This window comes from Pteropus medius, unplaced genomic scaffold (genome assembly GCF_902729225.1).
Source record: "Pteropus medius unplaced genomic scaffold, Ma_sr-lr_union100, whole genome shotgun sequence".
Classification (NCBI taxonomy): domain Eukaryota; kingdom Metazoa; phylum Chordata; class Mammalia; order Chiroptera; family Pteropodidae; genus Pteropus; species Pteropus medius.
This window is the reverse complement of record NW_024351730.1, coordinates 30,156,566-30,163,195: the sequence shown is the minus strand read 5'-3', so window position 1 is coordinate 30,163,195 and position 6,630 is coordinate 30,156,566. Positions and strand designations below refer to the sequence as shown.

Below are 6,630 nucleotides of genomic sequence, written 5' to 3'. Positions count from 1 at the left end.
TAGAGTGCCACCATTTATATTTCAACTCTTTGCACCAAATCTTCCTTTTGCTAAAAGCAAAATCTTTGTGGTTAGAATCAACTGTAAAAATCTTAAGAAATCCAACAAATCAAGAACTTTAGATAATAAATGATCCTGTAAACTAGGAGTATTTCAAAAGATATAAAGAGAGCTGTCTCAAAGGAAAACTAAGAATAAAACCTCAGAGCTTGCCAGGGCTTTTGTCTTTAATAGACAAAATTGCATCGACAGCCTGACATCTTTAGTTGATAGCAAAGCTAAATTCATTCACAAGAAGTCACACTACGAAGTGGTCGGAAAAATTAAGAACTGGTATGGTCAATTTAGTGTAACAGCCAGATACTGAGATGTCACCAGATTGGCCTATAATAACAAATAATTCCCTAGAATGAAAAGAAGCTGGAAGTTATATAAAATGTAAGTAAATAATTTTCAGGGCCTTTCATGTAAGGATTTTAAGCTTTTTGTTAACACAAAAGTTTAACATTCTCCTACAGATTCATGCCTAGAAGGCCAGTATATCTTAAAATAAAAATGCTTTTTGTGCTTTAAAAATTATTGAAGTTTCTTGATTTAGACTCAAGATGGCCTACCTTAATGTCATATTTAATTATTATCAAATAGTTTTATTGTAAATTTTATTTATTAATCAAATTTATTCATTCATTCCATAAATATCTACCATTAGCTACAGTCCGGTCTGTGTATTTCACAGTGAGGATATATAGGTGAATAAAAAAGACAACTTGCAAAGTCTGCCAACCCCATTTTAAAGAGAAGTTGGGATATTAAAGGGAAGCAATAATAACTCTTAATGCTTCTTACAAATGTTATCTTCAGAACTTTTCTGTAAAGAAACTAATGCTGTCCCTTTTTTATAGATTAAAAAAAACTGAGGCTCAAAATCTTTATGTAAATTGCTAAGGGTAACATTATTAATAAAAGCAGCAGAACCTAACCTGGAAATTCAACTTCAAAATCATCCCATTGTGTATTGTTTCAGTGTACAAGAGGGAAATGGATGATGAGCCTAGAAATGAAACTTCAAATATTTAACCATTTAGGAATAATTTTTCTCATCAAACCCTCTAAAGAAAAAGATAAGAACAACACTGAATATTAGGATATGGGTATAACAGTCCAAATAATAACTTTTGGCTAATCCTCCTACTGTAAAAAATAGGGATTCCCATCATCTAGGCGAGAGTGAGACATGGGGATAATTTTGTTCCGCTTCCAACATCTCTCACTTGGAAGGAGTTCCTTCTGACCTCAGTATCCTGATTTTCCATCTTTTACATTGTCACACACCATTCCATTTCTCCCAGTCCATCATTCTCTTCATGGCTTCATTCTATCTTTATCTAGGTTTATAACCATCATCAGCCATTTCCAAACTGTTCGTAGTACCTTAAGATTCTTTGTCCCTTAACTCTTCAGCCCTGTCTTATTTTTATTATGGTGAAAAAGTAATCTGAAACTGTGATGACTAGGCCCACTGAATATTTTTGTTCTCTTACTTGATCCCCAGCCTCTTGGTTCCTCATTTCTTCTTTTTTTCCTACCTAGTCCTTTTTCCACTTTAGCTGTTTGGCAACATTTCCACATTTCACATGGCTCCAAGTTAAATTCTGTCCCTACCATCATATCAACTCTCAGAAGGTGACTTAACGTCTCATCAGGACACCAGTAAATAGAGATTTATGGACTGTAGTCTAAGGTCAAATTTTGAAGATGGATGATTGGCGATGTAATATGGAGAGCAGGACAGTGGAGAAATGGTTCTAGGTTAGACTAGCAGCCTGTGTACTGGCTCCAAAACTCAAAACATATGGAGAAGATACAAGTATGTTTAACATATCAAGGAACTTTATCTGACAGTATCAGAAAAGGAGGGTACTAATTAGTAGACCCTAGAGTGCTATGGTTGAAAGCCAGTTGACTGAGAACATATTCTGTTCTTGACAGGTAAGCTATGTGATTTTTTTTTAACTGTCTAAGAAAGATGATTGGAAAGAGGAAAGTCCAAAGAAGACCAGCAAAAAGCCAGAAGCTCTCCCTCTTTTCAACCTCTCTCCAGATTTTCCTTTCTTTTTCTTTATTAGCCTGTTTAAGTTTTCATTATAATATTAAGATGTTATTTTATACAAGATAGGTACAAATAACCAAAGGCCTATATTTGTATTTAATTTTTTAAGTCAAATAGATAGATATCATATCTAATACATGTATATGAAATTCATTAATATTAAAGAGGACAAATGTTCCTCTTTGGAATTTATCATCATGTTTTAAATAATGCTGGGCTTCTTTTTCTAATATAACCCAGGACTATGAGTCTGTGAGTATAATGAACACTTATGGTATGTTCCACCCCACACCACCCATTCACCTTCTGGAAGGAGCCTAGTACAGTAGAGACAGGTCATGAACTCTAATGCCAGGTTTCCTGGCCTCAAATTTCAATTTTATCAAACCTAAATAACAGAGCAGAATGCTACTATCTCTAAGTCTCTGTTTTTTCTTTATAAATGTGAAAGGTTAAAAATAGTACCTCCTCATAAGATAGTTAAGAATTAAATGAAATGATACATGCAAAATGATTAATATGGTTCCTGGAATATAGTAAGCACCAAATAAATTTAAAGTAATAATATAATTATCCTAGGAACTGCTTTTCCTGAGCCACATAACTACAACATAAACTTACATGATACAAAGAGCAACCTCCCTTGATTATAGTTGACTGGTCTGGTATTAGGATCCCCATCCTAATAAAACCCATGAGTCCCTTCTTCTGTTAGATTGGACTATCTTCAAGACCCCAGGTTAGCTGTCCAGAAAAATGCAAATATCTTTATTGAAATTTTAAGGGAATTTCAGAAACTAATTACAGTGTAGGAAGGAAAAGATTAAAGTTCTAGTACACTTGAACTTTCTCTTGAATTTCCAAAGGGATGGTACCTTAAGACTTAGACCTTTATAAGAGAAGGAAAATTCTCTATGAACAATGCCCTTCCCTAAGTTCTTTCTCTCACAAATCACTCTACAATTTCTCCTTTTTACCTCTCCCTCATCTACTATACCTGGTAAGTATGATCTATACCAGTGGTTTTCAATCTGGGGCAATCTTGCTTCTCAGGAGACATTTCTGGTTGTCATACTTGGGGGTGTGTTGCTGCCGGTATCTAGTGGGCAGAGTCCAGAAATGCTGCTAAATATCCTTCAATGCTCAGGATAGTGTCTCCCCCCATCCTACCCCCCAACAAAAAATTATCTGGCTTAAAATATCAATAATATGGAGGCTGAGAAACTGATCTAAACCCAAATAGAAATGAACCTTTCCTCCACTGGCAAAAGTCAATTCTACCTTTGGAATCAGTGTTCTCCTATTATTATGTACAAAAGTTTTAATTTCTTTCCTTGTCTACCTGAATCTTATCAGAATAATATAATGCTAACTTAGTCTTTTTTCAAAAAGTCATTCATTCATTACCCTGGGAATGGATCAGGATAATTATATTCATATAATTCAGAATTTAACTATGATGGAACCAGGAAGGGAGGGGAAGGTGCCAATCTTCTCATAACAAATATATTCCAGGAAGACTCATGGGAGAAGGTACATACTCTTCAAAAAGAATGTTGAATTAGCAAGACAGTCATTGTGATTATTAATGTTAGAAGAATTTTGGCGGGAAATAACAAACTGTATGTAAACTTGGTAGATGCTTTAGTCTAGAACAGTGACCACAAAGTGAGTAATGATAACTTGGATGACGGGCTACAGTAACTAATAAAATTTCTATAAGGTAATTATAAATAGTATTTCAGATGAAGCAAGTGGTAAACCTTGAAGAACTGAAGTTTGAGTCTTGTCTTATTTCACAAAGGTAACAGTGAGATGAATTATGGTGCACATGTCATATTACCTTGTCATAATACTGGCTGAAGGGAAATTAATAAGAAAGTACAGTAAAGACAAATTCATGATGAAATATATCTAGAAAACTAGATAGACTTATAGGCCACTACAACATAAAAAAGTATTTAGGGAGAGCACACTATTTTTAAATTAATGTTCTTATTGGTTAAAATTTATAACAGAAGTGAAAGTCAACTGAGCAAAAATGATAGGCTAATTTTGAGATTACTAAATATAAAAGATACAGAGTACTGAGTCAGCCAAGAAAAATATTGACTATTCCAAAAAATGTAGAAGATGTACACAATGCCAAAAAAAGTAAATTCAGTCAACTTGATCTTCGCAATGGAAAGAAACAGACATCAGGAGGGATAATTGGAACAGTCGTTGCTCTTTAGACACAAAATCAGAGTAAAATCGTCTAACTTTTTCAGGAGAAAATAAGGTAAGGTTATATGTGAGCGCAATCTCATTGCAAAAAATGTAAGCTTGAGTTCTTTATCCAAGTCACCTTCACATATCCCCTATCCCATAAGCTTTGCCAACTGGATGAAAAATATTGACAGTTAGATTGTTATAATAATGCAGACAGAGGCACTAGCTTTCAAAGTGCAAGACTGTTATTCAACTTGGAAAGCACAGAACGGTCTATTTCTTCAGGTATCCAGTCACCTTGGAAGCCATTCATGGCCCAGAGGAAAGCTTTAGGAGTAGACATTTCAGTTTTTATATCTAATACAAAATGTTGTTTTAGCCTCACAGCTCCTAAGGAATGAAACTAGTGTCAAAGATTTAATGCCTTTTCACATTAGTGATGTCAGCACAAAATGGCCATCTTCTCTGAATAATTTATCTTCCCACTGCATAATTTTCTTATCTTTTTTTCTAATTTTGGCTCTTTACTGTAGATGGGGAGGTAAATGGCTGTTAGACCCGAACAAAACTTGTGGAGCATCCTTCCTATCAATCAATTAAAAAACACTTACCTTACATTCAACATGATTTATTTCTTGTTAATACAATTGTCTCACTATATCCTACTATTATTATATCCTTAATTCCATTAGCCATTCACTTAATGCTCGCTTTAAGGCTGACCCCCAAAGAGCTTGGAAGAGAAAGAGAAGTCCTTCTAATAGTGGCATTGCCAATAAAACTCTGGAAGCTCCTCTCCTAAAGCCTTGTAGGTCACGGAAAAGATAGGTCACAGAATGTATCCGGCCTGAAAAGAATAGAGCAATCTCTCATTTATTTGTTCTGATGGATACCACTTGATGGTTTAAAAATCTTGAAGAGCTCTTATCTTAAAAGTCAACACAACAGGTTCACAAAGCATAATCCTACGTATTACATAAGGATGGATAAGACTCTACCAAGCTTTCCTTACATAAATTCAAAAGTTATTTGAACTGTTTGAAGCTTGCTTGTTTGGGGGTTGAGCAAAAGGTTAACCTATTAAACAGTTAAGTGACACAAAACCATTGTAGTAATTTTTCTCTCAGTGGTTACATGTTCTTTAGCAAATTTTCTCCATTTGGATTGAATTTGAAAACCCTAAAAAGAAGCCCTTGTACTGCACTTCTAAAATTATATGTTGAACAGCTGCTGTGATTTTTCTCAATGAGGAAATATGCTTTCTTTTTGAAACTTAATTGTATGAATATCTTCATACAATATGCAATCTATGTTAACAACCTAGAGTGTGTCCCTATGCAGGGTTAACTCAGAACATAGCCCCTCCACATACTCAGAAGGCTGATGGCTGCCCTGCCAGCAGCCAAGGAAGGCCGAGCACAAAGGCTTTCGGCAGTGCCTGCTCCCAAGGACATTCTCTGCTGCTCCTATAACCAAGCAGCACCTCTTGGTCCCATCCGTCTGAGAAGGTGGCTGCTCACCCAATGAAATAACCCCTCCCTCTACTTGTGTGTATAAAACTGTGCTTGCTCTTGGCCAGGGGCAGTTTTTGCAGCTCCGGTATTCCGCCATCGCAGCTCTCCTGCATTGTGAGTAATAAATGGCATGTCTCACTCCTCCAGTCCTTCTGGTGGTTTTTTCAGAATATCCAAAGCCCAGGTGAAGGTTCCAGGCCTGGAGCTCCTGTGTTACATCATATATATTTTATTCCATGTACACTTAATCATATGCAAATATGTACAAATGTACATATGTATTCATATATATACATGCATACATACTAGCACATAAATATGTGTTATGGCTCTACAAAAAAAAAAAAAAAAAACGGATTGCATCATGCTCATTCTTTCGCATCATGGTTTTTTTGTTGTTGTCCCACAGTACTGCGCTGAAATTTCTTCAGGTCAACTGGTATAGCTCTAAATTCTACACAGATTTGAATTAGCAATAATCGCACCTCATATACCTCATTGGCTACGATACTGCCACTGCGCAAAGCTCTACACAAACTTAATAACTTTCATGGTATCAGTTCAAAGATTCGATATTTCCCTATTAAAAGTCACTTTTCTTTTGAACTTATTGATGAATAAACAATAAGTTAATATAAACTTTGGGCACATATCCTTTAATACTGGTGCTTTTATTTATGTGGGATATGGGATAGATTCCAAAAGCGCATGTTGAAGGAAATATGCATTGTCTCTTTAATAATTATTTTCCCCAAAGGCTACAGCGATTCAGTTTCACCAGAAATATAGAAGAAC

The 6,630-nt window shown here is 35.3% G+C and overlaps 1 pseudogene; it reads right to left on the bottom strand.

Moving 5' to 3' along the window:
- Positions 1–6,235: 6,235 nt before the first annotated feature.
- Positions 6,236–6,363, bottom strand: LOC120588683 (uncharacterized; annotated as a pseudogene).
- Between the last annotated feature and the right edge of the window lie 267 nt (positions 6,364–6,630).